The sequence below is a fragment of the Amblyomma maculatum genome, chromosome 1 (assembly GCF_055883805.1).
Source record: "Amblyomma maculatum isolate TAMU_Amacu chromosome 1, ASM5588380v1, whole genome shotgun sequence".
Classification (NCBI taxonomy): domain Eukaryota; kingdom Metazoa; phylum Arthropoda; class Arachnida; order Ixodida; family Ixodidae; genus Amblyomma; species Amblyomma maculatum.
In genome coordinates this window covers 475,942,541-475,965,318 of record NC_139344.1, presented here as the reverse complement: position 1 = coordinate 475,965,318, position 22,778 = coordinate 475,942,541, and the positions used below count along the sequence as shown (strand labels likewise).

The window sequence follows — 22,778 nt, the reverse complement described above, 5'->3', positions numbered from 1 at the left end:
TCAGTAAGCGCTGTGCCGGGAAAGAACCATCCGAAGGTATGTTTCACTGCTGCCTGATTGTAATTATAACTGTTCTGAAAACCACTTTTGCACCATAGTTTTTAACGTCTGAGACTGCTTCTGTCTGTCAGAACAGATCGTGTTAACAGTGCCCCATTGACTGTTCTCGGTTCTCAGGGCAAGCATGCATCTCCTGTCGATACCTGAGGAAGGCACTACTACCACGACAGTCAAGGCTGAAACGATCACTCAAGAAGAATGTCCTAAATACAGCTCAGAAGCTGCGTGCAGCAAGGAATAAAATCAAAATACGGTCATCTCGCTCTGCTGCCCTCAAAGACCAGCTCAAGAAAATGCAGCAGGAGAATGCCTCAAAGCCCGAAGAAGTGCTTCGAGCACAGATTGAAACTCTACCCCCCCCCCCCCCCCCTGTTATTCCCACTCGCGAGGTGGCGCTTTCTGCACTGTTAGCCCGTTCGCACGGTCGTTTTTTAGCCTGCGCTGCCTGAGCTCCGCGTTTAACAACAATTTACGCAGACTGTATTCCGCTTCAGGGGCGATATTTTATAGAGTGCAGAAGCATTACTTTTTAGTGTGCAAACAAAGCGACATTGAAAAATTTGCAGAACGCTTAAGCTTCGCCTTTAAAAATGGAACGCGGTAGCGTTATCGCGCCCCGTTCGCACCGTCTACTCATTTGCTTGTTCTGCTTTTAAGTGACACAAATACGTAGTTTACATGATGCAACACTCGTTAACTTGTCAAAAGCATGACTGTTTGGTAATTACTTGCTCTGAAACGTGATTCTGGGACGTAGAAGCGCTGCCAGCCACCTTGCCGAAACGCGCGGGCCTCAAGTTGCAATCGTAGTTCGTCGGCAACATTGTTGCCGATCCGAGCCGGCGCGATGAAGATCTCGGAGGGCATGCCATGTCTATCTTATTCCGTGCGCTACACGCATGATGGCGCTACGTGCACGCCAAGCGAAAGGAAGTACAGCGGAAAAGTAATTTGCCACTCGCTTAACTGCGTGTTCTGTAATTCTGTAATTTACTTGCTCGTTATTATTATTATACGCCACAATACACTTCTCTAAGGGACATTTCTGAGACAACACCGCAATCAATAGACGCGCCTTTGTCCATATCAAACCATCTAGCTTGAAGTGGCTGAGGCTTCTGGACGCCGTAGTGTGCAGACACAGGATGGCTGGCTCCTCGCGTGCTGTGGTAACGGCCAACGATGGCCATGGAACATCGTTTTTGGAAGGACTTCAAGACTACAGGATTGTACTGCCACCGCTGTCTACCGGGGAAGGACTTAAAACTATGCTTGTTCTTCACTGCGACATCAATGGAAGGCCTTACAGGATAGACGATTTCTGCCAACCGATGAAAGACGCCGGTGTCATCGAACAGGTAGGGGGTATCGGCGCATACCAGATGTCTCATGTCTGGTTAGTCAACTTTCGAACCGAAGAGGCAAAGAAAAAGTTACTTGGCTTAGGGCACATCCTTGTTAAAGGAAAAAAGTGAGTGATTTTTGACCCCGAAAGGCAAGAAGTAAGACTTAAAGTGCACTGGTGCGCGTTCAACGTCAGCAACGATACGTTGAAACGCGCGTTTGCCGTATACGGCGAAATGATAGGAGTATCTGGCGACAAATGGAAGACCGGCGGTTTTCAAAACGCTGATCGACCACCTGAGTTGTTCGGCTGATACTTCGTGAAGGTGACGACCTGGATCGCATTCCACATCAGATGCGTATCGGGAACGCCACCGTTTAAGTCGTCGTCCCAGGGCGGCCGCCGATATGCCTGCGCTACCACAAGACTGGCCATATCCGGCGTGACTGCAATGTACCCAAATGCAATGAGGGCCACGCTTTTGGACACGAAGAGGCGGAATGCACAAAATCGTATGCCCGAGCTGGTTGAAGAGGAGCGTTCGGCGATAACAGCGATCAGCACATGGATGAGGATGAAGCGGAGAAGGCAGACTCGAACGCAGCGGTTGATAAACAAACGGACGCAGTGCAGAGCAATGGAGAGGGATGCGCTGAAGATACTCCTGCATCAAAGCTTAGTCGACCAGAGTCGGATACCACGAGCAGTACTACCGGTTCGCCGCAAGTTGCCCTGAACTCTACTGGAAAAGACAGTATGACAGCTATGGGCTTTGATTTGGCGACGGCTAAACGGCGTCATCATGAGGTGACTAGAGACAGCCAGGCGCAGCGACTGTGGCGTCTAGAACGTCAGTGGTGCGTCGCCGATGTGAAGAAGCAGCGCGTCACGAGAGGGACACGATCGTCGTCGCTTCCTCGCGGCGACAACCCGGAATCCTAAACAAAGGCGGGACGGCACTACATGGAGCGGCGCTGTTCGCGCAAAGGCAAGCGCCATACTGGCGTCCTGGTCTTGCTAAGCGATGGCGCCGTTTGAAAGGAGCATTCTAGTAGCAACCTTCAATATCAGGTGTCTGTCCTCCAGAAGGAGGCAAAACCAACTGTTTCAACTAGTTACAGAGCAGGAACTAGATATTGTAGCGGTGCAGGAGACCAAAATTGAGGGTCAAGACCAGACCGACAGTATGGTGCGCCCTTTCAGCAGTCGATATGATGTTTGCGTGTGTCGTATGGTAGGGACTTCGGCAAGTTCTATGCTTTTGATTCGCCAATCGTTGGGTGCGGTTGTGGAAAGCGTTGTGACCCCTGATAGCGGTCATTGGATTATCTGTGACATCGCATTAGCTGGTTTGAAGTGGCGCATTATCTGTATTCACGCGCACACTAATTCAGATGACAGGCGAAAACGTTTTGAGAATATTGGCTATTACTGTGACACAGAACGTATGGTCGTTTTAACTGGTGATTTCAACTGCGTATGCACTGCCCGAGACAAGACTAGTACTACGCCTTTTCGAGATGCGAGAAGTGCCTGTCTGAGTGACATAATTCAGCAATGCCATCTTGATGATGTGGGCGATTGCATCGGAAAAGCTACTGGAGAGCTTTTCACTCATTTCCAGGGAAGAAGCCACGCACGCTTGGATAGGGCATACGTATCTGCCGAACTAATACCATACTGCTGTGAATACCGCGTACAACCAGTGCTGTTTAGCGACCACTGTCTTGTTGTCTTTGTGATTGGAAAAAAAATGGAAATCGAAACAAATTTGTATGGGAAAATTGGAAACTTAATGAGAGGCTTCTGAAAGACGATAGCTTTGTGGGACAAGTAGTGTCAACTTTAAATGAGATGCAATTTGCCAGTAATGAATCTCAAGGGGAAAAATGGGAAAGGTTTAAACAAGAAATAAAAATGAATGCGATTGAGCGATCGTGTGCTATAAAAAAGCAAGAAAAGGTAAAAGAAAAGGCGCTTAAAAACGACCTCACGTTTCTACTGACGCATGAGTGCAAGCAGCCGGACACGTGCATGGAAGAAATCCGCTCCGTCAAGCAGAAATTGGTTTGGTTTGGTTTGGTTTGGGGGGTTTAACGTCCCAAAGCAACTGAGGCTATGACAGACGCCGTAGTGGAGGACTGCTGAAATTTCGACCACCTGGGGTTCTTTAATGTGCACTGACATCGCACAGCACACAGGCGCACAGCACGGCACGGAGAGATGTCAAGGTGCGATGGTGAGGGCGAGGGCACAGCGCCTGTTAGCGGGCGAAATGCCCACAAAGCGTGCTCTTGGATTATAAAAGAAGCACGCCAGCAAGAATCACATATCAAAAATAGAATGGAAAGGTGTACTCTATTCAGATAAATCGAATATAGAGAGGGCCTTTTATGAATACTACAGAGGGCTTTTTAGTCACACAGAAGGTAAAATCGAACAATTCAAATCCAGTTTCCTTTCTCTTATGTCAAGACTGGATGAAGAAACAAAGAAACGTTTAGAGCTGCCAATCTCCGAAGGAGATGTAAATAAAGCCATAGAAGGCCTCAACCCTGGAAAATCTCCAGGACCAGACGGGCTTGCACCTGCCCTTTATAATGAATTCAAAGATGATTTCGCCCCAATTTTGACTACATTATTCAATGAGGTATATGACAAAGATATGCTTCAACCGTCTTTTCTAACAGCCCATACAATTTTAATACCAAACAAACGTTGACGAAGCCAAGCTTCAACAAGTTACCGCTTCCGGACCATTATCCCTGACGAACACTGATTATAAGATCATGAAAATTCTTGCTAAAAGGCTTTAAACTGTAATGGAAGAATTAGTAGGACCGCATCGGACCTGCGGCATTAAAGGCCGAACCATATATACTAATATCCACAAGGCACGGTCTGTGCTGGAGTGTTGCGACGCCTTGCATGAGAGTGTTGCTATGCTCCAGCTTGACCTATAGAAACCTTTCGACAAGGTGCCGCATGATGTCTTGTTATCAGTTTTAGAGCATGTAAATGTGGGCTCAGTTATTTGCAAAGGAGTCGCAATGGCGTACAGAGGCTGCACGACGCGCCTGATAGTAAAGAAGAAGGTGGGTGAGCGCATCCAAGTGCAACGCTCTGTGCGTCAAGGCTGCCCCCTGTCGCCATTGCTTTTCTGCTTGTATATTGAACCATTTTGTGTGAGCATTACCAAGAGCAGCAGTATCCGAGGGTTTTGTTTGCATGCAGCAGAGGTCCGCATACTTGCGTATGCCGATGACATTGCCGATGACATTGAGAAGTTTGGGCTTAAACTGAACATTAAAAAGACGAAGATCATGGCGTCTTGCCCTATCAAGTCCTGGAGCTTCAATGGACAAGAAGTGGAAGCTGTGACAGATTTTCTGTTCTTGGGCGCCAAGATTACCTCGGAAGGAGACTGCAGCCATGAAATTAGGAGACGCCTGCTTCTGGGAAAGAGAGCAATGGTTAGCATTGACCGCCTAGTAAAGAGCAGAGACATTAGTCTGCCAACCAAGATCCGTATAACCCGTGCTATGGTCTTTCCAGTTGTGATGTATGGATGCGAGAGTTGGACTGTGAAAAAGGCTGACCGCCGAAGAATTGACGCGTTTGAATTGTGGTGCTGGCGAAGACTCTTAAGAGTTCCTTGGACTGCCAGAAGATCAAATCAGTCGATATTGTCGACCATAAACCCTGACTGCTCATTGGAGGGTCAAATTCTAAAGTTAAAGCTCAGCTACTTTGGTCATCTGATGAGAAGAGAGGAGTCGCTGGAGAAAGATTTGATGTTGGGAAAGGTTGAGGGTCGCCGGAGAAGGGGTAGGCAGCGAACGCGATGGTTAGATGGCATTCTCGAGGCATTGCAGATGAAGCTATGTGATGTTAAGAAGATAGTGAGAGACCGGAAAGCGTGGCGTGACATGGTCCATAGGGTCACGAAGAGTCGGACACGACTGAACGCCTGAACTGAACTGAACTGTACCGACTACGAAAGCATTCGCAGTGTTGTCAAATTGGTGAACGACTTCTTTTCTGTTAGTGGTAGTGCGGTGAACTGGAATAAGTGTCTGGGTTTCTGGCATGGAGAGGGGCACACAATCCCTGCGAATTTCGTGAACATGCCTTTGGGTAACAACCCCAGTGTAGTATTTAGGAGTGCCACTGGAAAACTATCGATACAGTGAGTCATATTGGAACCAGCAGGTTTCAGAAGTACGTGAGAAGGCCGACAGACTAAAAGGATTTGGTTGGTCTATCTTTGCACGTGCTATGATTTGTAATTTATTTCTTGTTACCAAGATATGGTACGCGTTACGAGTACTGCATTGTTCTCGTGTGAATGTGCAGAGATTTCACCGTGTGTTCGCCATGCTTGTGTGGGGAAGTACTTGGGAGCGCACCCGCCGAACCAGCTTGTTTCATCGCGTCCGTACGGGAGAAGTTGGTTTGGTGCATTTGTATTTGCGCCAAGTGGTTACCCGTTCTATGTCATTTCGTGATACAAAGGGCCCATTTTTACGAACTGTGTGTCAGGTTAGATTGAACAGAGTGCTACCAAATTTTGTTGTAGGTTCGGCGAGCATGCAAGGAAGGATTTTCGGAATTCTTAAAGAAGTGTTCATGTCATGTCGTGTATTGCAAGCCCGTTTTTCGTTTGAATATTTATCAACTGTGACGCGAAAGAAACTTTACAAGGACTTGTGCGATGCCTTTCTCCCGATCCCATTGTACAGATCGTTGTACTGTGCAGGTCCATGGATGTCAGTCCTTAAACGAGTAAAAAATATGGCTGTACCAGGAGGAACAAAAACGTTCTTTTTCAAACTCCATAGCAATACACTAGAAGTTAATACTTATTTAAAAATGAAAGGTTTTTTTGTACCTTGGGGAAAATCATTGCTTCATATGCCGCAAACCGGAAACTATCGAACACGTTTTCTTAGACTGTTAGAAAGCCTTTTTCTTCGTAGACATTCTACAACGAACAATTAAAAAAGACCTACCCGTGGATGCTTTCGGAATTCGATTTTTACCTATTGAAGATGATGATGGGCTATCGCTGGACATGATCATGTTATTGGGCTTGCACAGTATCTGGCGATCCAGAATGGCTTTCAGGCATGCCGACGTTGATGCGAGGAAAATACGGCAGTATTTTCTCGAAGCCTTTGCGAGTGTTTTTTAAGTTCTCAAGACACAAGACGAAGTGCCTGAGTGGCTTCCGAGAATGGAAGTGTTGCTGCAAATGAATGATTTGTAATGGATCACGCAGCCCAAATCGCGTGCTTTTAACCCATGTAGTGTATTTGTCGCGTAATATTCACTCTCTCTATGTGTGCATGTGTGTGATGTTCTATGTGTGTAAAATCTGATAATAAATTAGGCAATAAACAAAAAAAAATCTTGAAGTGGCTGAGTGGTTAGCGTGCTCGTCTCGCACCCCGGAGGCCCACGTTCGATTGCTCAGGTCGGCCGTTTTTCCTACTCGTTTTTATTTATTAATGCTACTGGGATTTTTCGCTCACGGCCAACACCGGACGACACGGGACGACGGCCGCCGACGATGACACCGACGTTTCTGCGACACGGGGAACATAACGCTACCGCGTTAAAACGCAAGAACTATCGCATGCGACCGAGATGTGGTTGAGATGCTTTATTCATTTATATTAGTAAGATTGAATAGATACTATTAGGGGTACTGGCTAGCTACTATTAGTATTTCTCTAGCTGTCATTGTGTGTGAGCAAATCAGGCTTTACGTTTCTCGTGAAAATGTATCACGAATGCTTTGAAGGGTCTATGCAGATTTGAGCTCTCTATAAAAATCACAATCTGTAAAGGTGAGATTATTGCGCAAATGAACAACTGCAGTTGTTGCTGGATTGAACACTGATAAAATCATGCCGTAAGGTAATAGTTGCACTTTTTTACAGAATTTTGAGTATTGTAGGGCGGACTTGAGCTCTGTTAGTAACAGTATATTTCTCCAAATGAAAGTAAACCGAAAGGAGGAACTTAAAAAAAAATTTTGGAGGACGTTAAGTTTCGCCTTCAAGAGTGGAACGCGATAGCGTTATTGCACCTCGTCAAGAAAACATATTAAACGCAAGGATATTGGGGCATCCTCGCACCGGTACCCGCGCGGCCCGAAGGGGAGATGCCGGTGAGCGAAGATAGTGATCTAAAGAAAGGAAAGACGCTTGATTCTACAACCCGTGAGGGTGCACGGCGAAACGTCAGGGGCGAGTGGCGCGCCACGTGTCGGGGCAGCGCCGCACATTGCGAGGAGGGGTTCTTCTGTGTTTGCCGCAAGATGGCTCTGCATGTGCGCAGAGCGCAGAAGAAATGTAGCGGAAACGTACTTCGCTACTCGTGTAACTGCGACTTCTGTAAGTAACATGCTCATAATTACCGATATACACCACAGTATAACGTTCTACGGCACGTTTCTAAGGCAACACCGCATTCACTAGAAGCGCTTTTGTACCGCTTTCAAGCATCGAACTGAAGTCAGGCAATAAAGAAAAAAAAAAGAGCTCGTGGCTGAGTGGTAGCGTCTCCGTCTCACACTCCGGAGACCATGGTTCTGTTCCCACACAGCCCATCTTGGAAGTTGCTTTTTATTTATGAAGTGCATGCCGAGGTTTATCACTCACGGCCACCGCCGCCGACGCCGACGACACTGGCTTTTCTGCGACACATGCGTCATCTTTGTTAAATTTCTTTTTGTAGCTGCATGTTCTAAGGCACCCTGACCTAGCTTCAAAATTTAGGGCACTAGGGCAAGGCAGTGCCAAAGATTGTTCCAACTACCGCAGGATCGCGCTTATTTCGCATGCTAGCAAGGTGATGCTGAAAATCCTCCAAGGTAGGCTGCAGTAGTATGTGGATCGGGAGCTTCCGGACGTGCACGCTGGGTTTCGCAAGGGCAGAGGAACTAGAGACCAAATTGCCAACCTTGGCTGGATCATGGAAAAAGCAAGAGTTCCAGAAACCCAGCTACTTCTGCTTTATTGATTATGCGAAAGCGTTTGACTGCGTAGATCACAGCAGATTGTGGCAAGCTCTCCAAGAGATGGGAGTTCCAATTCACCTCATCTGTCTCCTCAGGAACCTGTATGAAGGACAAGAGGCCACAGTCAGAACTGGGCATGGTCTTACTGATTGGTTTCCGATTGAGAAAGGAATGAGGCAAGGCTGCATACTGTCACCCTGTCTATTTAACCTATATGCAGAGTGCATCATGAGGAAGGCCGGTCTGTACGAATCTTCAGCTGGAGTGAAGATTGCTGGAAAACGTATCAACAACCTTATATATGCGGATGATACCACTTTAGTGGCAGAAAGTGAAGTGGAACTCGAGACTTCTGATGCGCGTACAAGAAGAGGGTGAGAAGTTTGGGCTTAAACTGAACAATTAAAAGACAAAGATCATGGCGTCTGGAGTCTTGCCCTATCAAGTCCTGGAGCATCAATGGACAAGAAGTGGAAGCTGTGACAGATTTTCTCTTCTTGGGCTCCAAGATTACCTCGGAAGGAGACTGCAGCCATGAAATTTGGAGACGCCTGCTTCTGGGAAAGAGAGCAATGGTTAGCCTTGACCACCTACTACAGAGCAGATACATTAGTCTGCCAACCAAGATCCGTATAACTCATGCTATGGTCTTTCCATTTGTGATGTATCAATGCGAGTTGGACTGTGAAAAAGGCTGACCGCCGAAGAATTGACGCGTTTGAATTGTGGTGCTGGCGAATACTCTTGAGAATTTCTTGGACTGCCATAAGATCAAATCTGTCGATATTGTCGACCATAAACCCTGACTGCTCATTGGAGGGTCAAATTCTAAAGTTAAAGCTCAGTTACCTTGGTCATCTGATGAGAAGAGAGGAGTCGCTGGAGAAAGATTTGATGTTGGGAAAGGTTGAGGGTCGCCGGAGAAGGGGTAGTCAGCGAACGCGATGGTTAGATGGCATCCTCGAGGCACTGCAGATGAACTTATGTGATGTTAGGAAGATAGTGAGAGACCGGAAAGCGTGGCGTGACATGGTCCATAGGGTCACGAAGAGTCGGACACGACTTAACGACTGAACTGAACTGAGCTGCCTCTTGAGTTATCAAAGAAAGCTTCCATCCTGATCTGCCTTTTCCACTTTCGGTATAATTCCACACTGTTTCTTTTCTATCGAATTTATCCAATTTTAACTTTGTGTTTTTTACCTTTTGCCTAACGCTTTTTATTTTTCCGTCCTTGTGACTAGCATACTTACTAGTTAGTTTCCTAGTTCTTTTCCTCCATTGTGAGTCAACGCAGTTTAGATATAGGTATTTAAACACATTTAGCTGCCCATCTGTTACTGTCCATTTTCCTCAGGCGTTCCTCGCATAATATTTTACTCTGAGCTTCCCGTACTTCGGAAGATGCCTTGCCCATATCTCCCTGTACCGGCTCATTTGTGGTTTTGCTGGGGGCACCTAGTGCTCATCGTCCAACGGTCAAACAACGACAAGCGCGCCCCCGCGCGGTGAAGTAAAGAGGAGCGGCACCCGCTGCGACGCAGTTTGCAAACTGAAAAGTAGTCTAGTAAAGTTGCATGGTAACAAAAGTTCCATGACACCATGGGGACCAACTGAGTGAGGCAAGAGTTTCTTTTCACCGCCACGCCCTCTACGAATGATTCTAAATACTAGTGCTAAGAAAAACAACAACAAAATAAGCAACGTCACCGTGACGCATGTTTGGTGCGGATTTCGATTTTTTAGTCCGTAGTCCGTAGTGGAGAAAGAGAAGGTGGAGACGCGCGCGTTACGCGGCTCAGCATTGAGGAGGCTCCGGTAGCAAATATATTGCTTTCGCGGAACCCTCTTCTAGAGCGAGAGAGCAGAACTTTTTATTTATTCCAGCAGATGAAGAGGCTCCGGCCCTCCGTCGCTTGGGATGGGTGGCGGGTGCACCGCCTCAGACGCAGACCGGCAGAAGTTGTTGGCCGGCGGCGTCCCAGGCCAGCTGGATGGCGGCTAGCTGGAGCCCAGGGTCCGAACAGCGCCGCATGGTCTCCCAGAGTTGCGGCGTCAGATTTAGACCCCTCCCGCCTGGCGTCGCCTTCAGACTGGGACATTCCCACACCCGCTCCTGGTGAGCCATATGCTCCCAGAAGAAAGATCTGAATTCTGTGCAAACTGCGACTCGAGAGGGACCCTCGAACACATCCTCTGGGACTGCCCCTTTTCTCCCGGGAGGGTTCTAAATCTGACCCCTCTTCTAGAAGAACGCATCGTGCGTTTACCGTTACACCTTTTTATGGTTGGTTGGTTCACAGGAAGGGAAATGCGCAGTATCTGTCAGACTTGCTCTGTGGACACCTAGCCGCGCCGTAAGAGAAGGGAGGAAGGTGGGATTGAAAGTGGAAAGAGAGAAAGGGGAGCCGTAGTGGAGGGCACGAGACCAACTGATTGAGGCAAGAGTTTCTTTTCACCGCCACGCCCCCTGGAAATGATTCTAAATACTAGTGCTAAGAAAAACAACAACAAAATAAGCAACGTCACCGTGATGCATGTTTGGTGCGGATTTCGTTTTTTAGTCCGTAGAAATAGACTTCGCAACCATAGACTTCGCCCATGTCTGTCCGAAGCAGCTCGCTCTGTGTTCGTGAACTTCAAGTCGAGAAAGAGAAGGTGGAGACGCGCGGGTTACGCGGCTCAGCATTGAGGAGGCGGACCGGCCGCACAACTGCAGCACAAGCCGCCATCTCTCTCTCTCTCTTTGTCCATCCGTCTCTGCTTGAACTTGAAAAAGTAAGACGCCCGACTACTGTGCCGGAGTACCCGGGTTCGTACCCGACCTCGGCGGCTGCGTTTCGATGGAGGCGAAACGAAGAGGCGTCCGTGTGCTGTGCGATGTCAGCGCACGTTAAAGTTCCCCAGGTGGTCGAAATTACTCTGTAGCCCTCCACTACGGCTCCTCTTTCTCTCTTTCCACTTTCACTTCCCATCTTCCTCCCTTCTCTCACGGCGCGGTTGTGGTGTCCACAGAAAACAAGTGAGACAGTTACCGCGCCTTTTCCTTCCTATAAATAAATCAGTTCTTTTTTCTTGAAAAGGAGGAAGGGAAAGTGGCGACGCCCACATCACGCGATTTAACACCGAGGGGGTGAATCGGCCGCATAGATGCACCCGGTGAGAGAGTAAGACAGTGAGAGAGGGGCGTGTCAGTTGCGAACGTGGTGGCCGTCCTCTGGGAGGCGTTGTACAAGCGCGTGTCACTCCGGATTGAGCAGTCCTGTGTCGCTCGCGCGTCCTCAACTTCGGCATCTCTCCCCTCGCATCAGTCGCTCCTCAGCCTTCATGGACAGCAGACGTGCACGCGCGTCTCCCCTGGACCTCGGCTCCGAGCCGCTCGCCGCGTTGTGAAGCAGCTTGTGTTTGCCTCCGCGCCTAAGTAGTGCTACGCGCCTAGTTCTCATTTGGTGGGGGTGAAAACCTTTATGCAATGTTGGGAGCTGGTGCTTTCCAGTGACACCGAAAGCCCAGTCCGTCAGCCGCTTTTGAACAGCCGGGTCAGAGCTGGAACCCCAGCTCCCCATCACTCGAGGTCGGAGAGATCCCAAGTGACTAGAGGGCCGTAATTTTTATTGCGAGAGCAATACTACTCGCCCTCTCAAGCTATCAGCGTGGTCCCAGCGGTAACCACGTCTGACCGTTGACCTTTAGACGTCCCCCGTAGACGACCCCAAGCTGGTAGGAGTTGCCAACTTGGGTCTCTCGTTTCCGTAGTCCGTAGTGACATCACACCGAGTGGAGGAAAAACTGGAGACCAGCTCGGCTCGTTGGCGTGGTCCCGGCGGTAACCACGGCGCGCCACGTGACGCTGTGACGTCACACCCCACGTGACACACGGGCTGGCAGGAGCTGTCAACTTGGGTCTCTCGTTTCACATGGAACGGTTATGTCAGAATCAGCCTGCTAGGACCCTGGCATTCACGTTGCCCCTATAGGCCACTAAGGCACGTTCATATCGGTTAGTTAAAGCGGGGCTTTATATGTGAGCTGAGGAAGAAGAAAAAGAGAAGAACGCTCCGTCACCCGCAGCGAATGCTTTCGCTCAATATTTGGTTCAGCAGCGTTGAACCCTTGTAATTTTATTTTCATCGTAGACAGGAAAGACAAGGCCCCACTACGACGCAGACTGAAAAATTCCCGGCCAAGTCGGCAAAAAATTGACCCCGTAGCTGTCGTGGGAATTTCCTTTGGCAGAAAATTTGACAGCGAATCTAAGGCAACACTTGGTATTAACCTACTTGTCCAAGCATCGTCCAGTCTCTGTCGTTGTTGGCTTTGCCTCTATGTGCGAGTGATGTAAAAGCGTGCAGCGTTACACCGCTAGTTACATCCACAAACTCTTCAGGAATGCACTGGTCTGATGAGTGACAAACGCGCCGTAGTGCTTGCACACCACAATAAACACAAAGGCAGAATATAGAGTGTCGGAGAAGAAGTTTAATGCCAGCTCTCAGACGTGATCAAGCAGCAACATGGTGCAGTAAATGGAACAGAAGGCATCAAAACAAAATTGAATATACAGCTCCAAAAATAACACAAAGTAGTATGTTGCATCAGCAGTACGGCCCAGCTTGAAGATGAAAAATACACATAACAAATCGTGTACTGATAACACATCTTTTTTTCGTGTGTATAGTTATTTACAAGTTAAATTGTGCAGAACTATGTGCCCACAGAATCAGGGGATACAAGTGAACGAGAGCCCGCATGGAAACAAAGGTGAGGGAGCATCCACAACAATTAAATACAGCACTCTGTAGAGATACTCTATTACATGAAAGCGTATTGTATTTATGTATTTGGTGGAATGATCTGTTTACAAATAGCAGTAGCAGTCAGGGAAAGGCATCCAAATATTGCGCAACTGAAAAATATGCATGCCATCCCCCCCCCCCCCCCACCACAACAATCCTTCACTAACAACCACAATAAAATTTGGGACATGTGATTACAGACGCAAATACTTAGCCTTTGTGCCCGTGTGCTGCCTTCACATGAGCAGTCTCGTAACAAAATTTGGCCTCCCTCTGCATCGCAAACCATCTCATGTGGAGAAAGAAAACATTTCATAAAACACAGCACCGCTGCACAACGCCAACATGTTCTACTTTTTTTTATCAAGGATGAATCAAAGAAAGGGCTTGTCCAATATTGTCTCTAGACACAAGTCTCTCAATAAAAGCCTCAAAAAGGCATTCACGCCCAAAAATAAGCAAGAAAATGTTCCCATTATGTTCCAATGCCTCTAGCCATGAACACCAGTGCCTTATCGCGAAGGTTCCACCCCTGCATGGTACAGTATTCCACAAGCCCTTCAAACGTATCGAAAAATGTGTTGCAGGACTTTTTCTGAATGTACATTTCGTCAAATATTATAGTACATGCATGCCCGGGTGCCGAAAACACAGCTCTTTACTTCTTACTAGTTCAAATAATTAAGGAAAAACATATTTTAAAGAGAACGCACCTTCAATCAGAACTACAGTCTCCTGACTTATGTTCACATGAAAAACTGTTGAAATTATCCATAGCCCTTATGGGATGAAAGTGAAGTTGTAGGTGAAATGCTTTGATGCAGCTGCTGCAAAGGCAACCACAGCGTTCAACGCTGCTGAGCATCAACCTGTGCAGCAATTGATGACGATACATATGTGCTTATATAATTTACTATCTCGGCCAAGGTCCTCTGGCGATGTCGTTGGGCGGATTGCTGAAGCTTCTGGAGCAGCTGGTACTTCTTTCGAGGCTGGGGATGTTCCTGGTGGCAGAACGGCGGCCAGTAGAGGAAGCTGCAATATGCATATTAGACAGACATTGACCTGAGCAGCGACAAATGACCAAAACAGGTAAGGCACATGATTAAGAGCAAAGGGAAGTGCAAATAAAATATATCCCAACGAACAAATACATAACAAAACAGTATTTACATCGATAATAAAATTTGGCTTTTGCTGATGATATACAGTCCAGCCCACTTATAACAGCCGCAGATATAACGAACACTCGCTTAGTACGAATGAGGGCGGTGCTACTGTCAAAATAGATATTGGGGCAATGGCACAGTTTCTCACATAGAACGAACTGTTGTGGCCTCAACACTCGGTTAGAGCGAACGCGAAGCTGTCGGGTCCCCGTAGTTGACCGAGCCGGCGGTGTTTTGCGCGGTTTCGCTCGACTGCGAACCCGCGGCAGGCGAATTTCGCGCACTTTGTGTTCCCCTGACACGACGCGAACACAGAGCGTGCAAAGCGTCCCGCGGCGCTCCTGTGCGGGTAAAATAAAGTAAAAAAAGAAAAAGCGCGCGTTGAAAAACGAAAACGAAAAAGCGCGCGCGCGCGGTGCCGAAAAAGAAAGTGGCGCCGCCCGCGTCTCTTTGAGGCATCCACGTGATCTGCGTCGGCTAATCCGGAAAGTCAGGCGCCTGCTCTACCGGCTCAAACCGGTTCTCCATTTGTTGCTCCGTTGCCACCCCGTGCTGAGGGCATTGCGCCGTCGATTCTTGATGTGCGATGGCACTGCGTTGACATCGTTGCTGCATCCGTGCCTTTCCCAGATCGGGGAGTTGAAGGCTGCCTCAACGCGCGAGCCCAAGGTCTTGACTTGCGCCTGGTGCGATGGAGGACTGTACGCTGACTTCTTCAGGTGCTAAAAGGAAAGCTGTCGACATCGCAACGATGATGGCCATTGTTAATGAACTTGCTCAAGGTGCAAAAACTGCGAACTGGTCAAGAAGTACGGACTGTCGAAATCGATCATTTCAGCCAGATCATTGCTAAGGGCAAGGAAAAGATTCTTGGTGCTACCGTGAATGCCGACCCGGCGACTAGAAAGCGGCTTCGGAAGGCGACCTACGCGGACGTTGAGGACGCACTGCTGAAGTGGTTCGCTGACGCCCGGCCTCGCAACGTTCCGATCAGTGGACCGGTGATGCTCTCCAAGGCTAAAGACTTCGCCTTCCTTTTGGACTTCACCGATTTTAGCCCAGGCAATGGATGGCTCCACCGGTTTAAGGCTCGCCACAGAATTGTTTTCAAGGCAGTCGTCGGCGAGGCCGCGTCTGTGAACAATGAGGACGTCGATGCGTGGCTTTCCGACAACCTCCCAGCAACCACGAGCTATATTCCACGGGACGTTTACAATGCCGACGAGACTGCGTTGTTTTATCAGATGTTGCCATCTAAAACGCATGCCTTGAAAGGCGACAAGTGCGCAGGAGGGAAGAACAGCAAGTTGCGCATAACCGTTCTTCTGTGTGTCAATATGGACGGCAGTGATCGGCGGCTGCCTTTTGTCATTGGCAAGTCACGTAAGCCGCGATGCTTTGGGAGCTACGTGCCCGTACGCTACAGGAACAATACAAAAGCCTGGATAAGTCGTGGCTTATTTGCCGAGGAGCTTGATGAGTTCGACCGCGATATGGCACGAAAAAGCAGGAAGGTCCTGCTCGTGCTGGATAACTGTGCGGCGCGCCATGTGCAGCCTTCCTTGAGTGCGGTGACAGTGCTCTTCTTGCTTCCCAATGCAACCTGCAAAATTCAGCCGCTGGATATGGGCTTCATTCTTCAGGTATGCTACCGGCGGCGCGTCATCCAATGCTTGTTGATCGCGATTGATGCTGCCATGCCAATTCGCGTCAGCTTGCTTGCCGCCGTGGAGATGTTGAAAGCGGCGTGGATGGAACTCACCGCGGAGTGCATAGGAAATTGCTTCCGCATGACGGGTTTTATGGGGCCAGGCACCGAGGACGCCATAGATCACCCACCGCAAGGCCGGTCGCACGAGGACTTGTGGCAACGCGTCGTTGACACGCAACTGGCCGGACCTGACGTTGCTTGGGACGATTTTGTTTCTGCTGATGATGACGCCGACATTGCAGAGCCATGCACTGACGAAGCTATTGTGCGTCAAGTGCGAGCCCTTCCTGACTGCCCAGAGACCGACGATGACGAGGATGCTGCTCTACCGCCGGTTGCTGTGAACGCTTCAACCGCGATCGGTTACATCGCGTCGCTTAAGGAACTCGTGTGCAGCAGAGGCCTTGGCGATGAACATATTACCGCGCTGAAAAAATTAAAAACGGCAGTGATGCGATCAGCTTTGAAGAAGCAGACATGCATCACGGATTTTTTTCAAAAATAAAGTTAACTTTCGTCTCGCTTGCTCTTTTTGCCCGTATTATATATAGGTGGTCCGCTTACTAAAAACTTTGGGTACAACGAGGGCTGGACTGTATGCAATTTTGAATGGCAATATACATGAAAGTATAGACAGTGTACAATATCTTGTCAAATAAAATAGATATAAAGATATAAAACAATCGCATGCACAGTATGTATTGCACAAGTGTGTTGCGATGTAAACAGCTGTGAGTGGTACCAAGGTGTGTTAAAAACTACTCAAGACATGTCCATCCGACATGTTTGGGTGCACATGTGTGTTGCGAGATATACAGTAGTGAGTTGACAAAAATATTTACATTATATTACAGGTACCAGGGTGGTTTAAAAACCACCCGTACACGTCTTTCCGACACGGAAACAAAAGGGCAAGACCATTGGCGAAGGAACTCTCGGTCATCAAAGTAGAAAAGTTCCTGTGCTAGAAAGCTTACGATCCCCTTTCGTTGGCGCGTCAGGATAGGGAAGTGCGCACGTCGGCGCCGGCTCTATGCGACAACCTCACAACGATTGCGCCATAATGCGCCAGCTACCACCAGCAACCGTGCATAGAAGCAGTGGAAAGAAATACGTGCCAGACTGTATACCGTATGAGGTGAGAACCGAGTAGACATATTGACCGATAACGTGACTTCGTAGGTATTCATGCTAAACGAGCGCGAAAGAACACGGAAGAGATGACAGCACAACAGAAGCACTTGCGTTGTGCTGCCTTCTCTTCCGTGTTATTTCACGCTCGTTTAGCACGAATACATTCACCGAACCTTGCCGCTACCCGTACAACGCGTGCATAGTAAGCATTTTTCATGCCGGTAATCAGCTTTGTAAGGTCATGAATAAGCGTAATCAAAGGAAAGTGGACATTTAAAGAAACACTAATGACACTTCTATTACTGTTCAATGTTGACAATTCACTTAGAACTTGTGCGCTTCATTTAAAGTTCTATTCAAACACTATATATGAAAAAAGTCCCAGAGGAGCAAGTTTATTCTATTATAAAATGTAACAAAAACGAGAACTGAGGAACGTCCACGTGGAATTCACAGCATGCTGCTGGGCTTGCAGAGGCGTGATTCCGTTCTCTTATCGCAAAGATCCTCTAAGCAGGCGACAGATAGCGGAAATACTGCAAAAATGAATAAGAGCGTATTCACAGCCTGCCGTACTCGCTGCTTCAGTGGCGCAATGGCTTGACTTACCTGAGAGCTGAGCGAATAAAACATGTGTTCGATTCTTTTCTGTGGTCTTTTTTTTTCTCATTTTCTTTTTAAATAGCAAAGTTTAATTCGGCTCCTAAGATCTCGCCTGGGGTGTGTTCCCCTTTAAGTTGAATTGTGTGAGGTTTTAATTCTTGATAGCCGCAAAACCAGCCGTGAACAGGGCCACCAAGGGACGACATGACCACGGTACACACTATTTAATTACCTTCACCTTAATCATTTTCCGCCTTTAGTGAGTGTATGTTACATTTAAGTTGCGTTCAGAGACAACTCTTTTATTTTTTATTTTATAATATACTGTAGGCCCTTTGGTGGGCCCAAGCAGGGAACAATCGCTGTTTAATCCGCTGAGAGGCAACCAGTGAGGGGAAAGAAGTTGCGGGACCCTACCGCTGAAGAGACGGAATTAGCCTCGCAGAGGCGCGAGACGTCACCACCGTCTCGGCAGCGTCATTTATCAACACTTCTTTTGACATATTCTTTTAATGCAGTTATGTAAATCACGTAAAACTATGGTTCAGGCGCCTGCACGTCAGCAGCAATAATAATAATAATTAATTGGTTCTCATGAAGGGAAAGGCGCAGTATCTGTCACACTTGTTTTGTGGACACCTGATCAGCGCCTTAAGGGATGGGAGGAGGGTAGAAGTGAAGGTGGCTAGAAACAGGAGCCGTAGTGGAGGGCTACGGAGTAATTTCGACCACCTGGGGATATTTAACTTGTGCTGACATATCGCACAGCATACGTACGCCACTTCGTTTCGCCGAGTTAATGCAGGTAAATGTGATGCAGTAACCGAAATGAGCAGCAAAACTATCAAGAGAAAGCTTGTGCAGAATTCCGCGCGCACAACAAAAGAACTTGAACGCTCGCTTGCTTACCTTCCGAGTTAAAATTCCAAAGCGACGCAGTCAGAGGCCGTTCGAGCCAGTGCGTGCCGCCATTTGCCGAGATGGAACGTCTCTCCGGAGATGCGCTGACGCAACACCGTCCGAGAAGCTTTACAATAAGCTTTACCGCAGCCAACACAATGACGCGCGCCTACGTCTGACGCATTAGAAACTACATTCATGTTGTGTGCCGCTTCCAAATGGAAGACGTGACGATACGTTTGCTCCATCCGCGTGAGCATGTAATGAAGACGCGCTGCTGAACCGCCATCAATAACTATTCTTTTGAATTAATCTAGAAGCTAAAGTTCATCCACATGAGAACGTAAAAATGTTATTTTGTTTTGTTTCTTTTACCCAGTAGTTCCGATATTTACAATCCCATTTGAAGCTTGGCAGGAACATAGGTCAGTTCTGCCTTCCAGGCATCAGACAAAAATTTTGAAAATAAGAATACATGGACAACTATACGAGGGAAGATATCTTGCAGAAAAATTAAATGATTATTTTTTGTATTAGTTTTGAGCCGTTATAATTCTGACGCACTGTAGTATTTATCTGCCCCGGTGAAACATTCCGTATTTTTAAAACTTACTGACGAGTGCGAAGTCTTCAATTTATTCTGTGCTCTGAAAAAAAAAAAGCAAATGCGATGATATAGACGGGATAAAAATGCAGCCGGTTAGTAGTTTTCATTGATCTTATAGCCCAATACCTAGCCCATATTTATAACCAAGTTTTGTATACCGGTGTATTTCCTGAGAAACTCAATAATTCTAAAGTGACAGCAGTGTACAAAACCGGAGAAAAAGATAACTTAGGCAATTATAGGCCTATCTCAATATTAACAATATTTTCAAAACCTCTAGAGGAAATAGTATTTATAAGACTCACTAGTCTCTTTGACGCTAGTTTCATTATTGTATCATCGCAATATGGTTTCCGGTCAGGTCAGTCTACTGAGACAGCTCTCCATCAAAAGGAACTAATTTTAGGTAATATTGAAAAGAGACAACTAACGCTAGGACTATTTGTAGACTTTTCCAAGGCGTTTGACAGAATCAATCACGATATCTTACTAGAGAAATTATCTTGCTATGGTGTTCGTGGTACCTCTTTCAATCTCGTTATAAGCTACCTGCCAGATCGATATCAAGCAATGTGTATTGGAAATGAAACGTCCTCACTACAAATAAATAAGCATGGCGTACCCCAGGAGAGCATTTGGGTCCACTGTTTTTCAATGCTTAAGTTAATGACCTTGTATCGTTAGACAACACCATAAATTACGTTATATATGCCGACGACACCAGTAGAATTTTTACTGGAAATAATGCAAATGACCTTGTTCCAACCGCAAACATATTCTTAGACAAACTATGTAAATGGTCAAATGCAAACAGTCTAAAAATAAACTGTTCCAAATCAAAAGCAGTTATTTTTCAAGCTAAACAAACTAACGTTCGCATTAATCAGCTGAAGTGCAACAATACTGAAATCGAAATTTCTTCCTCAGCAAAAACACTAGGAATCGTTTTCCATGAAAATAGGCAATAGGATTCTCACACAGCTAGACAGCATAACAACTAAACTGTGTAAAGCATTAGGTGTGTTGAGAAAAGTGCAGCACTTTTTACCCGTCCCTCAAAAGCTAATGCTCTATAACACGATTTTTGCATCTCATCTGAAATATTGTCATTTGGTTTGGGGTAATGGTACCAACAAATCAATAAATAGGTTAGTTACTTTACAAAAACATGCAGTTGGTGCAATTGCAAACGCTCCATAGAATTCCCACACTTGTGATCTATTCCGTAAATACATGATTGCTAAACTTCCTACCCTCTATGAGCATCAGTTGTTAGCATCCCTGAAATCGGAAATCCATAAAAATAGAACATCAATACGGGCTGCTGCCAACTTAGAGATTAACATGTCATCTCGTTCCACCCGCCATCATGAACATTGGCACATTGCACGATCACGTACAAACTATGTTCTCCAGATGATTCAAAACACCAAGTATACTGAACACAAGCTAACGGACGAGCAGCTGCGTATACTAGCGAAGACAAAAAATGTTTGAAATTACTAACCAGTATTGTACAATCTGACTGTATGTTTTGAATGAATGCATATTTTCCTTCTTTTTTGTTTGTTTCCTATTTGTCTTAGTATGTATTTTTTTGCCACTATGAAGTGGTTGCTACTTGTTCTTCCCATTATACATGTGTACCGAGGTTCCAAACTGTCGTGATTGCTGCCATTTTGTTTGGGAAGACGGGACCAGTCAAGCTGCTATTGAGGCAGCTTTTATCCCGTCACCCTCGCCACACCTTGTACATCCCCCGTACTTGTGGGAAATAAACTGAAACTGAAGATTCCAAGCGATTGGTGTCGCTGGCAATGTCCCCGTTTGGTCCCAAGCACGGTGGTCTCAAGCAACACAACCATGCAATGGGCCTTGGCCAGCCACGCCTGACGCGGTTTTGCGAGTGGCTAGTTTTGCGTCGTCGCATCTGACGGGACAGCGTTAAAGTGTTTAATAATGCTGCAAGCTTCAGCTGCCTGCTCAGTGCTTTTGAGGAACATTGTTAGTTTCACTCACTGTAGAAATGCATTTTCAGATAGGTTCAGTTAGCCTGCATTTCCTGACCTGTACGTTGCAAGAGTAGCTTTTTTACCAGTTTTACGAAAGACAGCTTTCCTGTTCTGGATCATAACTGCTGCTCACCAAGCTTCAGTACGCATCCACACGGACATCTGTGCGGTGCAGTGTCCTTACAGTTTATTCGAACATTCTGCATCATGTTCCTTCCTTTTCCAACAGCGCTGCATGAATCCATGGACTACAGCCGAAGTACGGCAGGTGCGACGAGTGAACAGTGTGGCCTTCCCCGAAGCATCAGTACCCCTCTCTGCCTGAACAATATAAGTTGCGCTTGCTCCGGTGGCCGCGACTGTGATTGTGCACTTTATGTATAATGCCCGTTTTGTTACATTGCATTTGCCATAATCCGGAAATCGCCATGCTATTCTTTGTCTCTACCTAAGTGTTGTTTCTCGCCTTGTGTATTTTTTTTGTGTACTGTGCACATCGCCAAATGAATGCCTAGTTTTGTCAATGTCTCCGTATACTTCTGCTGCACGGCCACTCGGTCTCAAGAGGCCGTGTCTGTTGTATCCCTTATGTGTTTGATATGCAGCAAAGAAATGTTGATTTCACAAAGCACTTGGCATCTTTTCTGCAATACTGTTTTGCAAAGGCTGTGGCGCATCTGTATTGGCGGCCAATTTAGAGCACTGGGAATCTAATTTTCATATGCATGCTGAAAATAAGTACAAACACCAGCAGACCATGTAAAGCCGAAATAATGCGCCAAAACCGCAGGGCGCAGTGCATGCTAGCATACAAATCACGCCCCTTTCACCAAGACCGGAAGTGGTTGCCGCCGGCCGCTTGGTGCGCTACAGTCAAATGAGCCGCTGAGCCCCATAGGAGTGAGTGAGTGAACTTTATTAATTGCTCGGAGATCTTTTTCTTCGCCTCTTCAACCGAGGCTGACGAGCGGTTGGCGCCCCCAGTCCAGGGCACCACTGGCTTTCGCCAGTTTGCGAGCTCTTGTGACCAGGTAGAGCTGAGCCTCCGGGTCAGAGCTGGCCAGCAAAGCCTCCCACTGTCTTTCATTTGGGTTTTCAATTTTTTGCAGTTGATGTGAGCTGCATTCCCATGTTATGTGGTACAGGGTAGAGGTCTTCCTGCACCACGGACACTCGTCTCTGAATGTCGTGGGATGCATCATGTGTAATATGTGTAAATTAATGAAGGTGCCCGTCTGTAGCCGCCTCAGATCTATGGCCTCCTCGTTGCTGAGCTTTTTATGCGGCTCCGGATATACTTTCCGCTAGCCTCTGTAGTGTTGTAGTATTGTGGTGTAGTCAGGGTCAAGCGGAATCAGGTCCTCTGTCCCGAGACTGTTGGGCGCATGGTAGGTTGCATGTCCTCGTGCTACCC

General features: G+C 47.1%; 1 pseudogene; it reads left to right on the top strand.

Moving 5' to 3' along the window:
• The first annotated feature begins 1,205 nt into the window (after window positions 1-1,205).
• On the top strand, window positions 1,206-2,347 carry LOC146210028 (uncharacterized; annotated as a pseudogene).
• The last annotated feature ends 20,431 nt before the right edge of the window (window positions 2,348-22,778 follow it).